This window comes from Dryobates pubescens, chromosome 2 (assembly GCF_014839835.1).
Source record: "Dryobates pubescens isolate bDryPub1 chromosome 2, bDryPub1.pri, whole genome shotgun sequence".
NCBI classification, from domain to species: Eukaryota; Metazoa; Chordata; class Aves; order Piciformes; family Picidae; genus Dryobates; species Dryobates pubescens.
In genome coordinates, this window is record NC_071613.1 from 8,854,374 (window position 1) to 8,881,215 (window position 26,842).

Sequence of the window (26,842 nt, forward strand, 5' to 3'; positions counted from 1 at the left end):
GGAGCACAGCTTTAGACTGGAGGTTAGGAAGAAACTTTTTGTAGTGAAGGTGGTGAGACACTGGAACAGGTTGCCCATGGAGGGTGTGGATGCCACCTCCCCGGAGGTGTTCAAGGTCAAGTTGGATGAGGCCTTGAGCATTGTGGTCTAATGGAAGGTGTCCCATGGCAAGGTGGTTGGAACTAGATGATCATTGAGGTCCCTTCAACCTAAACCAATCTATGAATCTATGACCCTGCTGACTGCCAGGGGATTGGGCTAGATGACCTGTAGAGGTCCCTTCCAACTCAGTGCATTCAGTGGTTCTATGGACATGAGAGCTGCTCCTAGTTCCTCTAAAAACTCATCAAATTTACATGTCAGAAATAGGAAAATGGCTTTCAGACTATTGAGAGTGCTCAGAGTAAGATTTTTGTTTGTTTAGAAGAACACAAAAATCTTCATATTTTCAAGTCTGAATAAGTGGATAAGGAAAAAATCATTTCTGACAGACATCAAAATAAAGAATGAAGATAATCATCATGGTAAGGAAATGCCTCTAGTCTGGAAAAGGAGTCACAGGTGATTCAGGATTGCTGAGGGAATGTGTGATAAGTGCTTGGGAGAGGTGGAGTTTTGATTTTTGGTTGGTTGGGGGTTTGGATTTGTTTCTAACACTAGTTTGATTTCTGGGGTAGAGCTTCACACTGATCCTTTCTGATTAATACACACTTCTGCTCAGAGCTGGAATCCTGCTCTTTTATAAACAGCTCTGTGGGGAGCCACTAAGCCCCTCTGGTCATAGGCACTTACCCAATATCTGCAGGAAACCAAAGCTCAGGCTCTGGAACTTGGGTCTTAATTACACAAGCAATTTCTATGGGCAAAGTCAAGGTATGTCAAGGAATATTTTAGACTTCAAGAGCAAGTTAAGCTATCTGAATAGACACAGTTTCAGATCCCTTCAGTGCACTTTGCATTAATCACTTCTAATTCTCTAGCTCTCCCCTATCCTAAAGGCTCTCTGATGGAGTCTGCTATGTCACAGGGTTTGCTGTGTTTCTTTGCTTGAATCTCTACTTAATTGCTGCTATCAGAAGCTTTCACTAGCTTTCAAACTTTCTGTCAGTGCCTTTTTCGGAGTTGCTACTGCAAGGTGATTCTGATGGGGGAAAAACAGAAGAGGGGAAGTACCAGCTCACTGACTAGGGGATGAGGTGACTGTCAATACATACTAGGGGATGAGGTGACAGAAAGCAGCCCTGCAGAAAAGGACTTAGGGGTCCTGATGCATGAGAAGCTAGAAATGAGCAGACCGTGTGAGGTTGCAGCCAGAAGGCAAATCACATCCTGGGCTACATTAAAAAATACATTGCCAGCAGATGGAGAGAGGGGGTTCTGCCACTTTGCTCTGGTGAGACCTCACCTTCAGTTTTGAATGTGGCTCTGAAGCCTTCAATACAGGAAGGACATGGATCTGAAAGAGCAGGTCCAGAGGAAGGCCACAAAAATGGTCAGGGGGTTGGAGCACCTCTGCTATGAGGACAGGCTGAGGGAGCTGGGGTTGTTCAGCTTGAAAAAGAGAATCCTCTGAGGAATCCTTCCAGTACCTGAAGGGGGTTATGAAAAGGATGGAGAGAGACTGTTTACAAAAGCCTGAAGTGATAGGATGAGGGGCAATGGCTTCAAACTAGAGAAGAGCAGATTTAGTTTGGATGTTAGGAATGAGTTCTACATCACGAGGGTGGTGCAACACTGGAACAGGTTGCTCAGAGAGCTGGTTGGGGCTCCATCCCTGGAGAAATTCAAGGTCAGGCTCTCTAGGGCTCTGGGCAGCCTGATCTAGTGGAGGATGTCCTTGCTGACTGCACAGGGGCTTGGACTGGATGACCTTCAAAGGTCCCTTCCAACCCTTCTATGCTGAGATAAGCTATTTAGTCACCAGTTCTTTCAACTTGGGATGGTAACAAAGTATTATTTTAAACCCCACTTATTAAAAAAACCCTTATTAGGAAATATAAACACACCCCCCCAACATCTCATAAAACTAGGTAAGTGGTGACTAGCTGGGGTCTGTGTATGAATGGAATTAATTCAGGTACTGTGCAACATTTGATGGAAGTTTAAAGTACTTTTCCCAGGTTTTCAAATGATTGTCTTCACTTCCCCTTCATGGATGCAAAGGCTAATGGTTAATGGGAAAGAATGACACGTGGTGACAAAAATACTCATGCTTTAGTGATACAATTCTTGATAACTCTGCTTCCTGGAGTGTTTCCATGCTTAATTGTGGGAGGATTTCTCCACAGCACATGTTGGCTAGTACTGTTCTCATGCAGCAGAATAATACAATTCTCTTCTTGCTTTGATATTTTCTCTCTGCTCCCTCAGTAGTTTTCTTGGTTTATTTTCAGAAACAGAATCAAAAGCAGTAAGGGTGGGGCTTTGTTTGGGGTTTGTTTTGGGTTGTTGTTTTTGTTGGTGGTTTTGGTTTTCTAAAGTAGTTTTACAACTTATTTATCTAATCTAGAAACACAGAATCATAGAATGGTTTGGGTTGGAAGGGACCTCCAATGGTCACCTAGTCCAACCCCCCTGCAGTCAGCAGGGCCATCCTCTACTAGCTCAGGCTGCCCAGAGCCCTGTTGAGCCTAACCTTGAATATCTCCAAGGATGGGACCTCAGCTACTTCCCTGGGCAACCTGTTTCAGTGTTCCACCACCCTCACGATGCAGAATTTGTCCCTAACATCCAATCTCAATCTGCATTTCTCTGTTTCCAAACCATTGCCCCCATCCTCTCACTTTGGAAACAGTCCCTCCCAGCTTTCTGGTAGGCTCCCTTCAGGTACTGGAAGGCTTCTATTAGGTCTTCCTGGAGCACTCTCTTCTCCAGGCTGAGCACCCCCAGCTCCCTCAGCCTGTACTCATGTCAGAGGTGCTCTAGCCCCCTGAACATTTTTATGGCCCTCATCTGGACCCACTCAATTTCTTTTTTTCCCCAGTTCTTTATTTGGAACTTCTGGACACCATTATTTTGCATTGCTATATATGCAAATGACTTGAAGTTGCACAGGGGAAGGTTTGGGGTGGAGTCTAGAAGAAACTTCTTCCCTGAAAGAGTTCTCAAAGACTGGAACAGGCTGCCCAAGGAGGTGGTTGAATCCTCATCCCTGGAGGTCTTTCAAAGCTGCAGAGATGTGATGCTGAAGGATGTGGTTTAGCCCCATCCTCGGTAAAGCTAGGGAATAATTGGACTCAATGATCTTAAAGTTTTCTTCCAATCAAAGTTATTCTATATGCAACATTATCAGCAGGATTTATCTATACCAAGAGAGAAAAAGAAATGAAATTAGATGCAAAGATATAAAGCAGGAGGAGAGGAGAAGAGCAGTGTTACATAGACCGAAAATGTCCCGTGTAACACCCACAAAATGTGGAATCTATTGCATGGAAGCCACTTTCAAACCAGTGCCTCTGTCTATATGAGCAAAGTGAACATGGTTTAAACACACAGCAATTCCTTTACTGTCATGTTCTTCATTCTTTAACTTTATTTCCTGGAATTTAAATGTATTATACAAGAACAAATCTTTTTATAGCCATTGCAACAGATGGTCAAACACCATGCTTACCTACAATGATACCCAAAATTAGTGTGGTGGTTATATCATCAAAGACAATAAAGGAACAAATGTTCACAAGCAGATCTGAACCATCAAAGGTCCAACCTACCCTACAGACATCCAAGTAAAGTCCAGAATCTACACCTAGTGCTACACCCAAATGCTAGAGAGTCTCCCAGATGAAGAGAGGGGTTAGAGTTCCTCCCAGCTGAAACAATTTGTTAGTTTCTGTAAATGAGTTTAAATCACAATAGTGTCAGATTTATTTTTTAAATCACAGCTTTTAAAAAAAAACTAATTTCTAGAGCAGCATTCTAAACTATTTGAAAGTAAAATGAAACACAAAAACATAAAACACTAATTCCTCTCATTTGGCTGGGGAAAAAAAAATTTTTAGATTCACAGATTGCATCAAGTTGGAAGGGACCCTCAGAGGTCATCTTGTCCAACCTCCCTGCACTTAGCAGGGACTCCTTCAACTACATCAGGCTGTGCAGGGACAGGTCAAGACTGATCTTGAATGTCTCCAGGGACAGGACCTCAACCACATCCCTGGGCAACCTATTGCAGTCTCTCACCCCTTCACATTGTGCAGAACTTCCTCCTGATATCCAACCTAGATCTCCCCTGCTCCCGTCTCAAACCATTGCCCCTGTCCTATCCCCACAAGCCCTTCTAAACAGTCCCTCCCTGGCCTTCCTATATATTCCCTTCAGATATTGAAATTTTCTTCCCAGAGCCTTCTCTTTTCCAGGCTGAACAGCCCCAATTCTTTCAGCCTGTCTTCATAGCAGAGGTGTTCCAGCTCTCTGATCATCTTGGGGGCCCTTCTCTCAGCCAGTCCAGCAGCTCCATGTCTCTCTTGTGTTTGGAGCCCCAGAGCTGGACACAGCATTGCAGGTGAGGTCTCCCCAGAGCAGAGCAGAGTGGCAGGATCCCCTCTCTCCATCTCTGGCCATGCTGCTTTTGATGCAGCCCAGGATGCCACTAGCCTTCCGAACTGCAAGTGCCCATTGCTGGCTCATGTCCAGCTTCTCACCCACCAGCACCCCCAAGTTCTCCTCTGTAGGGCTGCTCTCAATCTCAACATCCTCCAGCCTGTATTGATAGTGAGGATTGCCCCAACCTAGGTGCAGGACCTTGCGCTTTGCCTCACTGAACCTCATGAGATTCTCCTCATCCCACCTCTCCAGTCTGTTCAGGTCCCTCTGGATGTATGATCATGGAATCATAGAATGCTCTGCATTGGAAGGGTCCTCAGAAGGTCATGTGTCACTGCATCACAAGCACCCTTTCTTTTGGCTTTGGAAAAAAGCTATCAAATCAATTTACTTGTTCAGTTCTATTTGCAGCCAGAGCTAATAGTCCCAACTTCCATATGGCTGCAGAGGCAAATGCTGCTTCAAAAGTGGCTGCTCCTTACTGGGAGATATTTCAGGAGTCTTTCTCACTGACACTCAGGTTACTCAGAGCTGGGGTCAGAGTAGGCGTCCTTACACAGTCAAACCAGAACTTCAGAATGCCTCAAAACGTCTGCCTGTGCAGAAAGTGTTAATGAAGGTGGCTGCAGCAGCCCTCATCTTTTCTCCAGTAATTCCGCTCAAGGTTATTATGGGCTAGTTGGCTGATAAAAGGATGCCATTGCAGTTCACCTCTCTGACACAGACTGGATCAATTTGTGCAACTTTTGTTTTGGTACCTTGTAGTGTAGGCAGATAAAAATATTCTTCAGTGTATTTTCCTTTCAGCACCAGTGCTGTGGCTTTCAGGCTTGCTCTAAACCCAATCAAACTCAATCTTGAAACCCTAATTCACATAGGTGAAGATTAGACTTGACCCATTGTTTTGGCTTTTTAAACACTTGCCTTTGTATCTATTGTCTGTCAAGTTTTACTGTATCCATTCAGTATCATCTCCCTGGTGCTGCTGGTTAAACCTTGCTTGTGTGTGCCTGAGCTGGAGGGAGTGAAAATCAAGAGAAATAATTCCACAGTCCTTTTAAAAACAAATACAAATGTAAGAAATTAACTCTTTCCTACTTTTCTTGGACTTATATTCATCACAAATCCCTCAGTGCCACAGTTCATTTGATATTTATCATTCAGAGATGATATTTGATAAGATATTTTCTAATACAAACTTCCTGATTCCTTAATTCAAAGCCTCCTTGCAATTCATAATGGGTTTAACTGCAAGTACTTGAAGATTTTTTAAATAGCAGGACTGCTTTGAAAAATGCCATTAGAAAAAAAGAAGTATCTATATATATATATGCCCTTTAAAGGCAGATGGGTTTTACTGTTTCTTCGTGGTCTTCATAAAACTTTAGCCTTCAGCATCAATAACTGAATTGCAGGTGAACCACAATTTCATAGATTCACAGACTCACAGATCCCATTGGGTTGGAAGGTCATCTTGTCCAACCCCCTGCACTCAGCAGGGACACCTCCAACTAGAGCAGGCTGCCCAGGGACAGAGCAAGTCTGTTCTTAAATGTCTCAGGGATGGGGCCTCCACATCCCTGGGCAACCTGTTTCGGTATTTCATCACCCTCATTGTGCAGAAGATCCTCCTGATGTCCGACCTAAATCTCCCCTGCTCCAGTTTCAAACCATTGTCCCTCATCCTATCACCACAAACCCTTCTAAACAGTCCCTCCTCAGCCTTCCTGATGTCCCCTTCAGATATTGAAATGTAGCTCTTCTCCAGGCTGAACAGCCCAAATTCTTTCAGCCTGTCTTCATAAGAGAGGTGCTCCAGCCCTCTGATCATCTTGAGGACCTTGGTTGCTTTTGTGTTGTCTTTTTTGTTTTGTTTTGTGTGGTTTTTATTTACCTGCTATCCACTAGCAAATACATTTGGAGAGAACAGCAACCCATAATGCTGCCCTGTGGAAACAAGTGATTCTCGGCTTGCTAAAAACCGGGAGGAAAATAATGGCATACAAATTGTCTTTGTTCAGGAGCAGTAAGCAAAGATTGGGTATAATTGGACAGTTGTGAATCAATGAAACTGTTCACTTTGTCATGCATCTTGGCAAAAAGTCAAGCTTCCTATGTAAAAGGACTCAGGATCAGAAGACTTCTAGTCTAAGATAATTATTTTCTTTAACTTGGTGTGTTCTGGGATGGAACAAGATAACTTTGATCTTTCCATTTGAAATGTATTCCATTTCAGTCCCCTCGCTGTACTGAAATATGATGGGGAAAAAAAAAGCTTCACTTTCCTTTGCAAGAAGAGCAGCACTAAATTTAAACATCTATTTCAGAAGTGTATTAAGGGAATAAATAGTTCTGAATTACCAGATTTTGCTGTCATGTATCTGCAGTTGCTTGAGTCCATTGATAGAATGCCAGGCTGGTAAGCCAAAGGTTCCTAGCTTCTGTTTTGTATTACATTATGGATTTCTGTTTCTGAATCCGCTGCTTCTTTTCATTCTCTAGTTCTTCTTGCTGCACATCCCTTCAATTTGAGTATTTCCTAGATCTGATGATTACATCCCACTGGGTAGGTTTTTCCCATTCCCCTGGTGATGCTGATTCTTCAGTTTGATGGGTGTGGCACTGCAGCTGTGAATTGGATTTGATAAGACTGAGTCCTATTTTTATCCAGCTGTTCTCACAATTCATACACTAGTTAGATGCTTGATATTTTTCTAGATGTCTGATTGTGATGAAGAATGTAGAATGGAACCATCATAGACTCATACAGTCATAGAATGGCTTAGGTTGGAAAGGACCTCAGAGATCATGGCTCTGGCCAGCCTGATCTAGTGTGGGGTGTCCCTGCCCATGACAGGGGAGTTGGAACTAGATGATCCTTGTGGTCCCTTCCAACCCTGACTGATACTATGATACTATGATCATCTAATCAAAGCCCCCTGCCATGGGCAGAGACACCTCTCAACTAGACTTGGTTGCTCAATGCCTCATTCAACTTGGCCTTGAACATCCCCAAGGGAGGAGAAATCCACAACCTTCCTGGGCAGCCTGTTCCAGAGTTTCATCAACCTTGTACTGAAGAACTCCTTCCTAAGATCCAGCCTAACCCTGCTTTCCCTCAGCTTCAAACCATTCCCCTTGTCCTGTCTCCAGACACCCTCATGAAAAGTCCTTCTGCAGCCTTCCTGCAGGATCCTTTCAGGTATTGGAAGGCAGCTCTAAGGTCCCCCTGGAGTCTTCTCTTCTCCAGTTTGAACGAGCCCAGCTCCCTCAGCCTATCCTCATAGCAAAGGTGCTCCAACCATATACCAACATAAGTTGTTTTTAAAGCTGCATTTAAAAAATCTGAAGAAAAAAAAAAAAAAAAGTGCTAGAAAACAGGAAAGGAATGAAAAGGGGGGGGGGGGGGGCGGGGAAGAAAGGTGTCAGGGCTGATTTAGATGCTTGAGAAATATATTTTGAGGTAATTTTTTATTTATTTTTTTAATGGAAGCTCAGCTATTGGCAGCGGAGGAGTGAGCTGCCACAGGTTTATTTCTAAGTTGTGGGGATTCAGTTGCAATATGGATCAAAGGAAACTTCTTTCTTTGAAGAAGAATGGAAGGAGGAATTACTGACAGGAGAGTGTCCTGCTGCAAAGCATTCCAATAGTCTTGATGATCTCTAATGAATTTAATAAATGAGGGATAAATCTTGAGATACTTCACATAGGAGGAAAAAGACAAATTCACCTCCAAGCAGCAGGAACTTGCTCTGGAGAGAGTCTCTCGCTTCACATCAGTGCTACTTAAGAGGGAGAGAAAGAGGAAAAATAGAGGTATTAGGACACTTAGGATCATAGAATCAGCCAGGTTGGCAAAGACCTCAGAGATCAAGTCCAACCTATTACCTAATACCTAACACCTCCTGATGATTAAACCATGGCTTCAAGTGCCACATCCAATCCTTTTTTGAACACCTCCAGGGATGGTGATTCTACCTCCTCCCTGGGTAGCGCATCCCAATGGCCAATTAATCTTTCTATGAAGAACTTTCTCCTCACCTCCAGCCTAAACTTCCCCTGGCACATCTTGAGAGTGTGTCCCCTTGTTCTGGTGCTGGTTGCCTGGGTGTCAAGGGTGTGACAGATGGACAGTCCTAGAGATGTAACTTTAAGAAGGGACAGGGAATTTCTACTCCTTCCTCACAGTAACAACAGATCCTAACCCTAACCCTCTCTTGTGCTGAGACTATGATTTTTGTCCCTCAGAGCTACTGCAAGTGAATTTTCCTCTTTCAAATGGTAAAGCAAGTTCTTTCAGTCATGCTGTAACTCATTTTTGAGAGTTTCATGCACAGTTGTCCAAATCTAATGAATTTAGGTGCCTCTTCATTTGGTACCTGTTGAGTGGCTGCATGTAAGTTCAAATAGGACATCCTGGTATTCAAATCTCTGAACCACTCAGGGGTAAGCTACAAAGGCAAAAAAAAATAATCATTTACAGCACAATGTTGAGAATATTGTTCAATAAAATATTGCAGCTCAGTAGAGAATTTAAAGGATTTGAAGCTGAAAGTTTTCTTAAATAGCATGGATGAGGATCATGTTCCATGAGAACAGACTATTTAATGAATAATGCTAAGCCCACTGAGTCCAGGAAAGTGGCTGTTTGAGTCTTATATATTATCAGAGGAAAGAGTATGGTCCAGCCATAGGAACAAAGGTCTAATTATGATGATTTTTGTCAGATTTAAAAGCCAGCAAATACATAAACATGCATCTATACATCTCTCTGTGTGTGTACATCAGCTGAAAATTCAAATATCACACAGAATCACTCAGAATGGATCAGGTTGGAAGGGACCTCAGAGATCATCTGCTGCAACCCCCTGCCATGGGCAGCGACACCTCTCAACTAGACTCTGCTGCTCCAGGCCTCATCCAGCTTGGCCTTGAACACCTCTAGGGAGGAGGCATCCACAACCTCCCTGGGCAGCCTACTCCAGAGACTCACCACCCTCATACTGAAGAACTTCCTCCTGAGCTCCAGTCTAACCCTGCTTTGCCTCAGCTTGAAACCGTTCCCCCTCGCCCCATGTCTAGATACCTCCAGTCTAACCCTGCTCTCTTTCAGCTTCAAACCATTCCCCCGTGTCCTGTCTCTGGATACCCTCAGGAAAAGTCCCTCTGCAGCCTGCCTGTAGAATCCCTTCACCTATTGGAAAGCAGCTCTAAGGTTCCCCCGGTGTCTTCTCTTCTCCAGGGTGAACGCCCCCAGCTCCCTCAGCCTATCCTCACAGCAGAGATGCTCCAGCCCTTGGGATCAGCCTTGTAGCCCTCCTCTGCACTCACTCCACAGCTCTGTGTCCTTATGCTGCAGACAGCAGAACTGGACTTAGTATTGGAGGTAGGGTCTCAGCAGAGCAGATTAAAGGAGCACAATCACTTCTCTTGCCCTGCTGGCCACACTCCTCTTGATGGAGCCTAGGATAGGGTTTGTCTTCTGGGCTGAAAGAGTGCCCTGCTGGCTCATGTGCGATAACCTAGGGACTAGATGATCCTTGAGGTCCCTTCCAACCTGGGATAAGTGAATGATACAAATTCCTTTCTTTTCTACTCATCTAAAATCTTTGTGCTTGATGCTTTTATTTTTGCCTTTCTTGAATTCATCCAGAGTTTTTTATGGTTTTGGGGCTTTGTGATCTAGAAGAGGAATGTAAAGTAATACCTGCTTTCCTATTCCTTTTTTCCTATTGGCCTCACCAAGGTTGATTATTCTCATTTTTGTTTCATAAGAAATGCTTCAAGCAGGCAGATAGGCCTGCCACCTCTAGTAACACCACATATGGGGCCAAAGAAGGTGTTGATAAGAAGTTTACTCCTGCTTATTTCTGCACCAGCTCTGGGCAAGGGAAAGCATAGGGCATAATGTTTTATTTTCTGCAGTTAAACGTTTCCAGCAGAAAGGGTTGCAGGCAGGAGTCCTGTCATAGAAAGGTAAAGATGAAAGGGTCTGCAGGACATTGTCAGTGTCCCCAAAGGACGATCAATTCTATCTGAGTAGTTCTAGGAAGTCTTGTGTCTGTGCTGGCCTGAAATAATTCCAACAGTGGTGACATCTCCGTTGTCTTTCATAGCGCTTCCCTATCCTTGCTGTGGAGAAGTTTTTCATGGTATCTCCCCTGAATCTTAATTGCTGCAATTTAGCACATTTCTTTTTGTCCTATCCATCATTGTTACTGAGAACAGGTTATTTCCTTATTCTTTTCAAGCAGCTTTTCATATATTTGAAGGCTATTATCATGTTCCATCTCAGCTGTCTCCTCTCTAGCCTAATTCTTTCAAGCTTGCTCACAGCTCGTGTTCTCTAGACTCCGGTCATGTTGCTCTCCTCACATTTCTCTAAAATGCCTTGTCTTCCTGGAGTGCAATGTCCAATTTTATACATGGCTTTCCTGCTGAGGCTTTATTAATTCTGAGCTGAAGGGAAGAATTACCTCACATTTTTGCAGGCTATACTTGTGTTTGTACATTCCAATATGCTGTGAGCAGATGCCGACTCACGGTGTCACCCTGAACCATGCTGAAGTGTGGAGGCTCACACTAAAACTAGGCTGCTACAGAGAAAAGAAGTCCAGATCCTTTTGCTTTCTCACATATCTATTAGGCAAATATGAACAAGGTTTGATGAAGATTGATGGACTAAAAAGTGTAAAAAGTCCTCATCCTGAAGAAAAGCACATTTGCTGTTTACCACAGGAAGACTGATAAATTCATAGAATGGTTTGGGTTGTGAGGGACCTTAATCAACTCCCCTGCCATGGGCAGGGATACCTCCCACTAGCCCAGGTTGCTCAAGGCCTTATCCAGCCTGGCCTTGAACACCTCCAGGGAGGGGGCATCCACCACCTCCCTGGGCAACCTATTCCAGTGTTTCACCAACCCTCACTGTGAAGAATTTCTTCCTAATCTCCAGCATAAATCTGCCCTCCTCAAGCTTCAATCCATTGCCCCTACTCCTGTCACTAGAAGCCCTTGTAAAATGTCCCTTCACAGTTTTCTTGTAGCTCCCTTCACGTACTGGAAGGCTGCTTTAAGGTCTCCCCAGAGCCTTCTCTTCTCCAGGCTGAACAACCCCAGTCCTCTCAGTCTGTCCCCACAGGGGAGGTTCTCCGGCCTTCTGATCATCCTTGTGGCCACTTCTGGACCCACTTCTGGAGCAGTGCTGGGGGCACCAGAGCTGGATGCAGTAGTACAGGTGAGGTCTCATGAGAGCAGAGTAGGGGAGCAGAATCACTTCCCTTGCACTGCTGGGCACACTGCTTTGGATGCAGATATCAGTGACCAACATTTTGTAGATTCATGGAATGGTTTGGATTGGAGGGGAGCTTAAAGATCATCTAGTTCCAACCCCTCTGCCATGGACAGTGATACCTTGCACTAGATGATGTTGTTCATTTGCTTATTTCAGAGTGCTTGACTCATCTTATTCACCAGGCACTGGAAATGTGATGCTCTTTCTTATCAGGAGAGAAATCCTGCCTTGCAGATGAATGGGTGGGTTTGCGTGTATGCCCTGGGTTTTGTCACTGGGTTTTGCTTGTGTTTATAAGTCACCCAAATCAGAAGATTTCCTAATGAGGTTTATGTATCTACAACTAAGCATTGATGAAATGTCTCCTGATCTTATCATGGTGACCAAAACTCTCAGTGGTAGAGCAGTTTGTCATTCTCATATGACGAGATTAAATTGGAGATTCTTAACAAATGCACAAAAACTTAACTGTTGTTCACTGCTGGGGTCTGTACTGAGCAGTGACGCAGGAGTTCCCTGCTGCTCCTCATCTTTACCAGCAGCATTTCCCCCAGTTGTGGCAGTACTGGAAAGGAAGAAGCAAATTTCTTCACATGCATAATTAGAATTTTCCTTCTGGAACTCTAATCTTGTGAATCTGCTTATCTCTGAGCTTCTCCATTGGAAGAAAGCCTTTACTGTATTGCTTACACATTATAAATCTCCTTTGATGAAAAAGAACAAAAAAAGAAGGAAGTGCAAACTAACAATGATACATTTTAATGATAAAGCCATAGAATAGCTGAGGTTGGAATGGACCTACTCCAACTCCCCTGCCATGGGAAGGGACACCTCTCATCTAGACTCTGCTGCTCAAGGCCTCATCCAGCCTGGCCTTGAACACCTCTAGGGAAGAGGCATTCACAGCCTCCCTGGGCAGCCTATTCCACAGTCTCACTACCCTCATACCAAAGAACTTCTTCCAAAGATCCTGTCTAACCCTGCTCTTCCTCAGCTTCAAACCATTCCCCCTTGTCCTGTCTCTAGACACCCTTATGAAAAGTCCCTCTGCAGCCTCCCTGTAGGATTCCTTCAGCTATTGGAAGCCAAGCCTAGGGTCCTTCTGGAGTCTTCTGTAGGCTGATCACCCCCCACTCCCTCAGCCTGTCCTCACACCAGAGGTGCTCCAGCCCTTGGATCATCTTTGTGGCCTCCTCTGGACTCACACCAACAGCTCTGTCTCCTTCTTATGCTGGGGACACCAGAACTGAAGGCAGTATTGAGTTGGGATCTCAGCAGAGCAGAGTATTGTAGATAAAGTTGTAGATGTGGTTGATGTTTGCTAAGACAATGCACTAGTTCAACGTTATTTTTGATGCTGTAGACATCTCTTCTCTTCTCCAGGCTGAACACCCCCAGCTCCCTCAGCCTATCCTCATAACAGAGGTGCTCCAGCCCTTGAGATCATCTTTGTGGCCTCCTCTGGACTCACTCCAACAGCTCTGTGTTCTCCTGGTGCTGGGGACACCAGAACTGAATTCAGTATTTGAGGTGTGGGTCTCACAAGAGCAGAGTAAAGGGGAAAAGCCATCTTTCTGGAAAAACCTTTTTCATATGCTGAGCTGTGTGAGTGAAGCTCATCCTGACTTAGGGAAGTTCCTTTAGAAGTTTTTAAGGCTGTTATTTCCCCCTGTGCAATTCAATAGTGCATTACTAGTTAAACATAATTAGACTGGATATTCAATAGTGCATTGCTAGTTAAATATGATTAGATTATACTGTATATACATATGCAGGGTTCTGAAGGAATTCCAGAAGGACCAAGTGCACTTCTGGGATATAGTGTATATCTAATGGATATTTATTTTAATGGCATAAACAGAGCTCTAAATCTGGTCTTGCATTAATGATAAATTGATCATTACTGTGAAGCAGATGAGAATTTAAAAAATGGCTTCTAATGATTAATAGTCTATATTGATTCTTCTGGCTTTTGGCTCCTGTAAATCATAGAGTGGTTTGGGTTGGAAGGGACCTCCAAAGGTCATCTAGTCCAACCTTCCTGCAGTGAGAAGGGATGTCCTCCACTGGATCATTCAATTAAGGTCAGTGGGATCTTGGCTGAAACCATCCAGCAGCCTGTCCTTCACCTCTCAATTTGGGGCTTTCAACCACAGCATGCCTGTTGGAGCAGGAAAGTGTGTGACAACAGGAGCATTGCTCTTTTGTAGGCTGTTAATCCTAAACCTCTCACATGGCTGTAATTCTAGCACAGCCATTCCCTCATAGCCAAACAGGAGCTGCTCACTGTCCCATGCAGTGCAAGAACAAAACCTGCTTTGTGCTGCAAGGGGAAAATTAGGAACAGGAATCCTGATCCCAAGTTTTGTGTTAGATTATGTGGTGAAATGCAGGCACATCCCCCTTTACACAACAAAACATACAGTTTGTGCCCAAGGAATTTATTGGGTGAGTGAATACAAAGGGTCAGTGGCTCCACGTCTGGATGGAGGTGGGGGCAAATGGTGTCCCTTAGAGGTCTGTACTGGGACCAGTGCTGTTCAATATCTTCATCAATCCTATAGACAGTGGGACTGAGGCAACCTCAGCAAGTTTGCAGATGATACAAAGGTGAGTGCTGCTGTTGATAACACTGAAGGATGGGATAGGTGCCATCCAGAGGGACCTGGACAGGCTTAGAGAAATGGGCTGAGGTGAATCTCATGAATTCCCTGGGCAACCTGTTTCAGTGTCTGACCACCTTTACTGGAAATAATATCTTCTTAATCTGCAGTCTAAATCTGCCCTTCTTAAGCTTCAATCTGCTACAAGCCCTTCTAAACAGTCCCTCCACAGTCTTTCTGTAGGTCCCCTTCAGATAGTGAAATGTAGTTCTAAGGTCTCCCTGAACAGCCCCAGTTCTCTCAGCCTGTCCCCACAGGGAAGCTGCTCCAGCCCTCTGATCATCTTTGTTAGAGCTTTGTAGATAAACTTGTAGGTGTAGAAAGCTTACTCCTGCATTGCTTAATAATGCTTGAAGATGAAAGCCTTTGCAGCCTTTCAGCACTGGAGTGAAGGGTGCAATTCTGCCAAGCCTTACTCCTGTAAATAATCTTTATCCTTGTCACTGATAGCATTGACCTAGGTTGTCAATTAGCTATTAAGTGACTAATGGTTTGTAGTGATTCACCCAAGCTTGAACTTGAAGAGCTGTGACAGAGGCAGATGTAGGATAGCACATGAGCCAGCAATGGTTGCTGGTAGCCCAGAAGGCCAATTGTACCCTGGGCTCTATCTAAAGAAGTGTGCCCAGCAGGATGCAGGAGGAGATGCTCTCTGTCTACTCTGCTCTTGTGAGACCCCATCTGGAATACTGTGTCCAGTTCTGGTGTCCCCAGCATAAGAAGGACGTCAGACTGCTGGAGCAGAGAAGGCCTGTGAAGATGATCCAAGGGCTGGAGCAGCTCCCCTATAAGGACAGCCTGACCTGGGCTGTTCAGCCTGGAGGAGAGAAGGCTCCAGGGACACCTTAGAGTAATCTTCCAGTACTTGAAGGGGGCCTACATGAAGGCCAGGAAGGGACTTTTTACAAGGGCTTGTAATGATAGGACAAGGGGCTATGGATTGAATCATGGAATTGTTAGGGTTGGAAGGGACCTCAAGGACCATCCAGTTTCAACCCCCCTGCCATGGGCAGGGACACCTCACATGAGATCAGGTTGTTCAGAGTCACATCCAGCCTGACCTGTTCCAGTGTCTCACCACCCTCATGGTGAGGAATTTCTTCCTAACATCCAATCTGAACCTGAAAGAAACACAATGGGCAGTTCCTTCTTCCAGTCCCTGCCATTATCTGCCATTATTCTGGGAGTGCAGCTGGAGCCCCTGCCAGTGAAGACTGAGGTAAAGAAGTCATTGAGAACCTCAGCCTTCTCCATGTCACCTGGCATCAGTAAAGTGAAGCTTGAGGAGGGCAGATTTAGACTGGAGATTAGGAAGCAAATCTTGATGGTGAGGGTGGTGAGACACTGGAATAGGTTGCCCAAGGAGGTGGTGGATGCCTCCTCCCTGGAGGTGTCTGAGGGCAAGCTGGATAAAGCCTTGAGCAACCTAGGCTGATGGAAGGTGTGCCTGCCCGTGGCAGGAGGATCGGAACAAGATGATCTTCAGCCTAAACCATTCTATGAATTTTTGGACTTCCATCTTTCCCATACTACCATAGGGAAGTGTAGGGTCATGTTTTAGGTGAGGGTATGGTCCATCACCTGGTAGCCTAACCATGTATCATCACAGATGTAGTTCAGTTGACAGTGTCACTTGATAAGAGATGTGTCCTGTGACAGGAAAATGTAGGAAGCTGTCTTTATTTGAGTGCTTCAGCAAAAATCTGTTTATTTTCTTTATTAGAATCCCCTATATTTGTCCTTGGGAAATGAACAGAGCAAATGTATATCACCAGACAGTCTCCCTCGTTAAGTTAATTATCTTTGGCTTCTGTAGTAGCTTAATTTTTCTTGCCCTATCAATAGGCCTGCTCAAAGAAGTACAACATAAAGGATTTTATCTGTGTTATTGATTGGCTGGGAAGTGATGTGCTGGGAATTCTATTGGAACTTCTCTAGTGACTATTTATTTGAATTGGGGGGGGAGGGGGGATAAATCAGTATTACTTGGAGGGAAAAAAAAAAGAAATAAATAAAAGACAACTAGAACTTTCATTTAACATTACAAAAGAGAGCATTGCTTAATCCCTGAAGTAGGAAATTGCTTTTCTTCATGATCCATTGCTTTCATACTGTTTCTGGCTGCTGGTGCTGAAGGAAAGAAAAACTGTGTTCTCACTCTGTTTCCACTGTGTCTATTTTCTTATCCTCCACACAAAACAAACAAACAAAGAAAACACCGAAACCCAAAAACCCCAAACAAAAACAGAAACCCAACTTGGCTGCTAATTTGTTGTCGAAGCAAATAAAGGGAGGGGACAGCATGGCTATGAAAAGATCAACATTTTTTGTGTTGTCTCCAAGGGGAATTTGAAAATAGGAAAGCAAAGCAAAACTCTTTATCTGGGTGGCATGGTTTAACCCCAGCCAGCGCCCAGGAGAGTGGGAAACTGAAAACAATAGGAAATGAGGGATTTACATTTTATATCAACGCTGAAGCCTGTGAGATATTGCTGATCTTTGAGATGTCGTTGTGGGTTTGTACCTAAATTCAGCAGCGTGTTCCCAGAAGATGAATGTTGCTAAGGAGCACGTTTTCATGTGTTCTCCTCTTGTACATACAGAGGGAGAAGGAAAATGACAATTAAAAGCAAAAAGCATAGCTGGCTGGCAATGATGGCATCTCGTTTCACCTCTCTCCAAACTCATTCTCTGCTTTTGGCAAAACATCTCTAGTTTCATTGGTTCTAACATGCAACATGAAAAAATGCAGCTTGGTACAGTTCAGGGCTGGGAAACTCTACTAGGCTGTGACTAAGGAATGATTATTTAACTTCAGAAGTGACAATATTTAGTTAACGATTCCCTGACATTGTCAGAACAGGTCACAGAATGCATTTTAATGTCATTATAAGTTAGCAGCACTGGTTTGGATTTTTTCCCCTAGCAACGGCAGAAGAAGTTGTATTTTTCTCTTCCATCAGTGGTGACTCCTGTTTCTTTTCTTCATCTGCTTGCTTCTTATATAGATATTCTTTTTATACACATTTAGTCTTATAATCAAAGCAGCCTTCCAGTGCCTGAAAGGGGCCTACAAGAAGCATAGGTAGAGACTTTTTTACAAGGGTTTGGAGTGATAGGATGAGGGGCAATGGATTGAGGAGGGCAGATTTAGACTGGAGATTAGGAAGAAATTCTTTCCAGTGAGGGTGGTGAGACCCTGGAACAGGTTTCCCAGGGAAGTGGTAGATGCTTCCTTTCTGGAGGTGTCCGAGGGCAGGCTGGAGCAACCTGATGTAGTGAAAGGTGTCTCTGCCCATGGGAGGGGGGTTGGGATGAGATGATCTTTAAGGTCCCTTGCAACCCAAACTATTCTATGAATCTATGAAAGATGATAGTAGCAAAATATCAAACTGAAGATAATTGTGATAGCAAGTTTTTGAGGCTGATAGGTAACAGAAGAAATAAATGTAGGCTTGATATGGAATTTTTGCTTGTGCTTGCTGCATGAGGAAAATTGCAAGACCACACCATATGCCCAATAAAAGCTTAATTAGAAAGGCATTAGTAGATTAATCCAACTTACTCGGTGGTTTATTTTATTTAGAACCTAATAAGTGGAGTTTATTAGTTTGCAGACCTAATGTTTTCTACTGTACCTCAAAGCAAGCAGTAACAATTCCACTGAGACTCCCCAGATCTCACTAACACCTGTCAAGATAAACACATGGCTCTCTAGGGGAATCACCTTGGCAACATAACTGAGGAAATCTGGGGGAAAAAACGAAGCCTTTCACACACAAAAGAGTGTTACACAGTGTAAACTTGATTAACAATTTTTTCACATGCCTCTGAGGTCATCTCTCTCTTTAAGGTGGGAAGAAATAGAATAATAAAAATAATAATAACAGTGATTTACAGAAGTCCAATCAGTCTCTGAAGAACAAATATTTCGGAGTGCACGACGGCACATCTGAAATGTGCTTTAGAGAACTCAGAGGATGTAGAATAATTATGCAATTGGAATCGAGCCTCAGAAAGGCTGTCTGAGCCCAGCAATTGAGTCTCCATCCCCCCCAGGGCTAATAGATTAGATTAGAAGGATTATTGGAGTGGCAGTGTGTGTGCCACTATGGCTAAGATTATGTCAGCATTTCCATTTTAAGGCTCTGCATTCAGAGCTTTCCCAACTCAGCTACAGAGAACCTGCTTGGCGCTACCAACAAACGTGGCTTCTGCACGATGCTGGTGCCTCTTCAGCTTGTGGGAGGGGGAATGTGGAATTAGGAGGGAAGGAATTCAGAAGGAATTTGGAAGTAATTTGAAAATAAGGAATTCAGAAGAAAGGAAGGAAGGGATTTGGAAGGAAGGATTTAAGAAGAGAGGAAGGGAGAAAGTGAAGAAGGAATTTTGAAGGAATTTGGAAGGGGAGGAAAGGGGAAAGGGGAAAAGAAAGGAAGGGGAAAGGAAAGAAAAAAGAAAAGGAAAGGAATTGGTTTAGAATTTGTTCAGAAAGAAGGAAGGAGGGGAGGCAGAGCAAAAGGCAAGTATTTGGGCACTTCAAAGTTCTGAATGCCTAAAGTTAATGTCATCTTCTTACACCTCTGCTTTTTCAAGTCAGTCATTTCTACAGCTGGCTGGCAACACTATGACTAGGGCCATGTATTGAACTAGAAGAGTGAACTGAATGGTAGCAGGCTGTCCCTCACCCCTTGCTCTGTCAGTATGGTTAGAGGAGCAATGCACTCAGGGAAGGCTGGAGGGGGAACTCCACTCTGTATCCTCTCCACCAAGGCCAGGAAGGAGGGGAAGCGGCCAGCCATGAATCATGATGGATGGTGTCAGAAATCCTGGCAGGAAAACCTGCTTAAAAATGCCCTTCTGGCTGTTACTGACTTTGGGTACTCCACAAACAGGGCTTTCCTGGCTAGCAGTGGGCTTCCCACCATAAAGAAAAATAAAAAAGGCAATCAATTTTGCCTTGTAAAGGTCTTTAAACTCAATTTCTCTGTTTTAGGACCATTGCACTTTGAGTCTAGAGTGAGCTTGACCTTGACATGGCATTTAATATCTTGAGTATTGTGTATGGTAAACCAGAACAAGAGCTGCAAGCAACCCAGTGCAGGCACTTTCCCCATTCCTGGAGGCCTTTGTCAACAACTAGGCTCTGCAGGTACTTCTTGTGCTTGTGCTGGACACAAAAGAGCACAACTCTGGGTGCTGTTATTGGCATCTGACACTGATCTCATTGCACTTCTTGATGACTAATTTGCAACCTATTTTTGCAGTTCTTTTTTGCTGGTTTTGTGTGTGTGTGTGTGTGTGTGTTTGCTTGCTTGATGGCACCTTTTTGGTGTGTTGGGGCTTGGGGTTTTTTGTTTGCTTTTTTTTGTCCCCAGCTGAAGTATTCAATGAGGAGTTCAAATTAGTAGCACTGAAGCTTTAGTCAGGGATCTCTCCTTCCTTTTTTTTTTTCTTTTTGCAGCAATGCAGTGCCAGTTCCTGCAGCAGCACTGGTAGAAATCAGAGAGACTTTTGCAGGTTCTACAGCAGTCTAATTGTCCATAGAATTAACTGCTCATGCAAGTAGTCCAGAGAGAACAGGAGTACAGACTGCCCTGCTTGACACAGGACAACAAATCTCTTAAATACATCCATGTATATAGAGGTGGATTTTTTTCCTTAATTCCTGGGGCTTTATCACAGAATCACAGAATGTTAAAAGCTGGAAGGGACCTCAAAAAATCATCCAGTCCAACCCCTCAGCCAGAGCAGGATCACCTAGAGCAGATCCCACTGGAATGCATCCAGATGGGTCTTGAGTATCTTCAGAGAGGGAGACTCCACAACACCCCTGAGTAGCCTCTCCAGTGTTCTGTCACTCTCACAGGGAAAAAATTCTTCCTCATGCTTACATGGAACTTCCTATGCCACAACTTCCACCTATTGCCCCTTGTGCTGTCCTTGGGCATCACTGAGCAGAGCCTGACCCCATCCTTTGGGCACTCGCCCTTTAGATCTTTATAAACATTAATGAGGTCACCTCATTGTCTCCTCTCCAAGCTAGAGACCCAAGCTGCCTCAGTCTCTCTTCATAAGGAAGATGTTGGAACAAAAAGGAGAACCTACCCTTTGTACAATGTCAGGCCAAAAGAAGAAAAACCTAAAAATCAAAATGATATGAAGTGGCATTGCAGCACTGGTAGCTGACAAAAGACAAATCCCCCTGTGGAGTGTGAGGCATCCTCCTCAAGGCAGGTCAAACCAGGGCTAACACAAGTAGCAGTAGATGGACTTGGCAAAGTGCCCTGACAACGGATAGACCAACCAGGGCTATTTCAAACCAAGAAGGAGCTTCCTTTCAGGGTCAGAATTCCCATTTGGAAAATGTTCTCCTACCTAAATGGAAGGGATCTGGCTTATGTGCATGGGTTCAACAAAATGAAACAAAATAAAGATCAGCTTGCTTTCGACAGCAAGGAATAGAGATAAAGAGATTATTTCTCTCTTTACACACACAGGGCCAAGAAACGTTTATTGTGGAAATGTAAGCCTATTTGGATGGACAGATTTAAGGACAGCAAGACTTGTTAACTGTACTGGGATTTATTTTGTACTATGCACATAGAGAGTATAGCTGCATGACAGAGAAAGCAGCCTGGGTATTTCCATTGCAAGCTCCCTTTTATTTCACACCATCACCAAAAATTTGAATTTCTGTGCATGAAACTCAGTGACTGCACAAATACTCCAATCACCTGTCCTAGTATTATATATTTTACCTTCCAAAGTGTCCAAGCATTTAATGTGATAATGTTTATTGGCTTCCTTTCTGAAGTAAAGGGTTTCTGCCTTAAGTTAGATAGGGTTAGGGCACAAACTGCCCATAGTTACCCACAGATGAAAGGTATCTTGCAATTCGTTGATTTTTGAAAGGAACATTCTTTGCTCTTTAAGAGAGAGAAAATAACACCTCCAATGTTTTCAGACATAGAAATGTCTGAAAATCAGATCTTTTTAGTATTGAGACATCCTATGTACAGGTCCTTACATTCATCAGAGTTTACAGTGGCAAGTGGAAACCTTAGCTTGGGTGTTTTCTTCTCTAAGATGCTGTCTGTGGGATGGATAAACATAAATTCTGGCCTGCTTAATTGTGATCAGAAAATGTCCACAAGATTTTCAAATGAAGGGAGATCCCATACCCAGCAGTGGAGAAAAGCTGTTAGACAGAAATACAGGAAGTCTGTGGTGACAGGTTGGACTTGATGGTGACAGGTTGGACTTGATGGTGACAGGTTGGACTTGATCTTTGAGGTCTCTTCCAACCTTGGTGATTCTGTGAAGTGGGTTAAAGTGTTCATTGACACAAGGGTGAGTGCCAGGAGGATGGAGCTAGACTCTTCTCCATGATTCCTAGTGACAGGATAAGGGGCACTGGGCACAAACTGCAACCCAGAAGGTTCCATCTGAATATGAGGAAAAACTTCTTTTGCTGTGAGGGTGCTGGAGTCCTGGACCAGGCTGGCCGGAGTGGTTGTGGAGTCTCCATCTCTGAAGGCATTCCAAACCCAGCTGGACATTGTGATCTTGTGGGATTTAAGCTAGGTGATCCTGCTCTAGCAGGGAGGTTGGACTGGATGATCTCCAGAGGCCCCTTCCAACCCCTACCATTCTGTGATTCTGTGTAAACACCATTCCTTGTGACACTAATATGTACTTGTGGAGGTGGTGGGGTTTTTTGCTCTCTGAGTTTGCTGAGCAGCACACAAGCTCCAGGAGTTTGGCTGTGGCAACAGTAAGTGCAGGATTTCATTTCTGGAGAACCAGAGATGGCCAGAGGAAGCCTGGTTGCATAAGGTGACATTTAACCTAAAGGAGCCCTGAATGTAAGTGACAACAACTGGTAGCCTGAGGCACGCTCTGCACTGAAGTTTTGCTGGTGTCACCAAAGCTGCTCATCTTCAGTGATACAGCTGTATTGACAAGAATGAAGGTGTAGAGATAGGTGGTCATATGAGCAAGAAGTATCTGATTTTATTTGGGGAAATAATGTAAATGATACTTGTGGAAGTACTTTGTTTTGTTGTTGTTTGGTTGGGGTTTCTTGCATGAATCTTTTGGAGCATTTGGTGTTTACAGGACAATGGCATTAGAAGAAGACAGCAAAATATGTGGGTTTGCAATTAAGGATATTCTTGCTCATAAATTAGCAACCTTCTGGTATTAAAAGAGTTCACTTGGTGGAAATAACTTCATTAAAAGTCCCATTTCCTACTGATGTGACCTGCACAGGGTGAAGTGTTAAACAGGGTTAAAAAAAGGAAAATCCATTACATTAACTTCACTGAGCTGTTTCTGAAATGCTAAAACCTGTTTAGTTCATTTTCTCATTTTCTTTGCTGTGCCTGCAACGAGGTGTTTATTTGTTTACACAAGCTCTTTGTTTCTTGCCTTCTTTTGTACCACTTCCTCTGTCTTTGAGTGAACCTTCACAGGCTGATACCACAATGCTGAGGGTGTCAGGAATACATGATTCTGTACCCATGGGGATTAAACTCATATTATTACAACTTCAGCTAGTCAGATAGCAAAGTTTCCTGCTCTGATACCAGCAGGGGGTAAAAAAGGAAAGTATTTTATGTAAGAAATGCTGCTTACCATTGGTTTTCACGATGTTTACTTGCAGATGCTTTTAACTTTTACTTTTCATTAAAAAGCTTAACTCTGAGTGCTAAGACCCAATTAAGCTTTTTTAATAAAACATGAAAAGACTAGAAGTATCTGACTAGCAAGCTTTGCTTCAAATTGGAAAGAAGTGCTTGCTGTTATCACAAAAATACTGAGCCAGAGAGGATGGATTTTACTTCCTGGAATTTCCTTCTTTTGCCTTCCTGTCCCCTTTGCTTTCATACACTCTTCCTTCTCCACCATCCTTTTCACCTTCCTATTATTCTTTCCATTTTCAAGCTTTCTTATGGTATTTGCTGAAAATTCCTTCTCCTCATTTCTCACCTGTGCACTGCAGGACATCACCTTTCTCCTCCCTGCAGCTTAGATAATTTTCCCCCTTGTTTGCCTCTGTGGTTCAGAGTACAGAGCCAGGAAAATGTCAGATGTTGTTAAAATTAAAGCTAGGCCATAGAAGGTGCTGAGCACGTTGCCAGATCCAGGAAGAGATGCCTGCTTAGACCTTAGTCTCCTCATTCCCATTTTATCTAAGTACTTAAACAAGAGTTTGATGCTTTGTGGATATTGGCCTTTGTGTCTTCAACTCTTGGCTCGGATAGGCAGTGGCAAGAACAATACGTTAATTTAACGGTCCCCAAGTAGTGTTTAACTTCATCATCTAGCACCTAAAAATGACCCATTATAATCTATCTCATGAAAAAAAACCACTTCCCTAAGTAGTCTCCAAACACAAATTTAAACTGGAAACTTCAGTGGCAGTTGTGTGTGTGCACTGCATAAATAGTACACATTTAATAATGCCGGCCGCTTAAACACCCTTTTTATCTTCAGTGAGATATTAAGTGAAGCACTTCTGAAGTACCTAAACATTTTATTCATTTGTTCTTGGTATCTAAGCACTTCAGGCCTCTCTCACACGGTAGATGGCAGATGGAGTAAGAATTGAGATGGAGGTGTTCAAGCTACAAACGTATTCCCCCAGCATAAGAAGGACACAGAGCTGTTGGATAGAGTCCAGAGGAGGACCACAAGAATGATCCAAGGGTTGGAGCACCTCTGCTGTGAGGACAGGCTGAGGGAGCTGGGGTTGTATAGCCTGGAGAAGAGAGGACTCCAAGGAGATCTTAGAGCTGCCTTCCAGTACCTGAAGGGATCCTACAGGAATGCTGCAGAAGGACTTTTCATGAGGGTGTCTAGAGACAGGACAACGGGAAATGGTTTTAAGCTGATGGAGAGTGCTGGATCTTAGGAAGAAGTTCTTCAGTATGAGGGTGGTGAGACTATGGAATAGGTTGTCCAGGGGGGTGGACGCCTTCTCCCTGGGGGTGCTCAAGGCCAGGTTGGATGAGGCCTTGAGAAGCCAAGTCTAGTTGAGATGAATGCCTGCCTATGGCAGGGAGGTTGGAGTAGAAGATCTCTGAGGTCCCTTCCAAACTAAGCCATTCTATGAACCCAAAGAACACTTACACAAAGTCCTACTGAACCGACACCAAAGTGTGTCTTCAACTCACATTGAATGAACAACCCTCAGGCTGGAAGGGCAGTGTGGAAAGCTTCTGTTGCAAGCTCAACACCCATCAGGAACCCACAAAAAGCAGCTACCAATGTTTTTCTGGGTACTAACAAGGAAACTCCTACTACAAAGTAGCAGAATACCACTTCTGCTGGAGGCCTTTAAACAGCTGAGCAGAAGTTAGTCTAGACAGGACTGCCAACTGAAATTGTATCTGAACAACTGCGTTGCCAACTGTATGGTTGCATGGTTGGCAATATTGGCTTCCTATTTCAGAGAGGTGATAACAATTTTAAGTTACTTGTCTGTAGGATGTCTAGAATCATTAAGAACAGTCAGTTATCTGCTGCATGTTTCTAAAATGGCAGCAACGTGTGAAGAGTTTACTGAAAAACCAGTTCCAGTGACTGACTGAAATATTTTGTTTCCTGAGTCAGATTGCTGGAAAACCTAAGTGGTATTTATGGATAACATTTCTAACAGATATAACAGGAAATACCCATCAGGGGATTTAATTACAGGAGAGAGGGTGAATCCAAGCTGACGTTTCACATACACAATCATGCAGTTGGTAGGGGCTGGAATGGCTCTCTGAAGATCATTGAGTCCAACCCCCCTGCCAGAGCAGGATTGCTTCAGGCAGGCCACATAGAAACAAGTCTAGGTGGGTTTGAAATGCCTCCAAAGATGAAGACTCTACAATCTCTTTGGGTAGTTTGGTCCTGTGCTCTTCCACCCTCAAAATTATTTCCACACACCTCCCCCCCCCCCCACACACACATTTACATGAAACCTTCTGGGTTGCAGTTTGTGCCCATTGTCCCTTGTCCTGTGACTAGGCATCACTAGGAGTCTGGCTCTATTCTCCTGACACTCACCCTTTAAATATTCAATGAACACTTAACACACTTCCTGTGCCTTTCTCTAACAGCTTTTCTCCACTACTGGGTATGGGATCTCCCTTCATTTGAAAACCTTGTGGACATTTTCTGATTACAATTAAGCAGGCCAGAATTTATGTTTATCCATCTCATAGACAGCACTTAGAGAAGAAAACACCCAAGCTAAGGTTTCCACTTGCCACTGTAAACTCTGATGAATGTAAGGACCTGTACATAGGATGTCTCAATACTAAAAAGATCTGGGTTTCAGACATTTCTATGTCTGAAAACGTTGGAGAACACTTGCCCTTTAGACGTTGATCAGCATTAATGAGATCCCCCCTCAGTATGCCATTCTCATGCCTCAACAGCCCCAGCTCTCTTAGCCTGTCAAGGTAAATGTTCTGATCCCTTCATAATCTCAGTTGCTCTCCACTAGACAATTTTTCTTTAAGGTCTCTTTTCTTTTTCCTTCTTTCCTTGACTTGAAACCTTAAGAGAATTAATTGCATTTTATTTTTTAAGAGGTGACAGTGCATAGCAGTTGCAAGCTGATAGTTTGGAAAATTGGGCTTGCTTTCTTCTTTTACACCGAGGCTTCTTCAGACTGGTTGGAAAAGTCACTGACTTCCTTATCAGCTGTTTTTCCCGGTGGCAAGCCAGGGATGGTAGAAGAGAACCCGCTCCCCACCAGGGCCAGCGTGCGGAGCTGGGCTTGGGGGGAGCAGGAGGGGAAGCTCCATGCCCGTTGGCTCTTGCGGGCTTCCTCCAGTGCGTGTGTGCGCTGCCTCGCAGCAGAGAGCGGGCTTGAGCGCTGAGCCCCTGGAGGTTTTGGGCTTGCTCCGCCGAGGTCTTTCATCGCTGCGTTATCACTTGGTTACAATTTACCTTTGCCAAAGTTTCGGTACGCGGCGAGCCTGCGTTGCGGGGAGTCCGGACGGGGCGGCGGCGGAGCCGGGAAACGCAGTGGCCCCGGGGCAGGGCGGGAGCTGCCGCTTCTTCGCTCCTGCCACGGGTGGTGTGTGTAGGGGGGTCGGGGTTCTTTGGTCCCCGGCGCAACCCCGCGATGAAGGGCGATTCTCCTCGCCGGGGGTGTGTGTGTGAAACGCCTTTGTCGCTCCTGAGCCTACGCAGCTGAGTAAGGGCTGTGACTTCCCTTCGCACCCGCGGGAATTGGGAAGTGCCTCAGCACATCGCCGTGCTTTTCGTTTAAATTAACGCGAAATGTATCAAAACCCGCGGTTCTCACGCCCACTGCTCGCCCTCTCCCTTTCG

General features: G+C 44.2%; 1 protein-coding gene across 26 annotated transcripts in view; it reads left to right on the forward strand.

Annotated features, from left to right (window-relative positions):
• Window positions 1–26,842, forward strand: part of NRXN1 (neurexin 1) — an 806,593-nt gene that overhangs the window by 456,705 nt on the left and 323,046 nt on the right. The gene's annotated exons all lie outside the window — the stretch shown is intronic.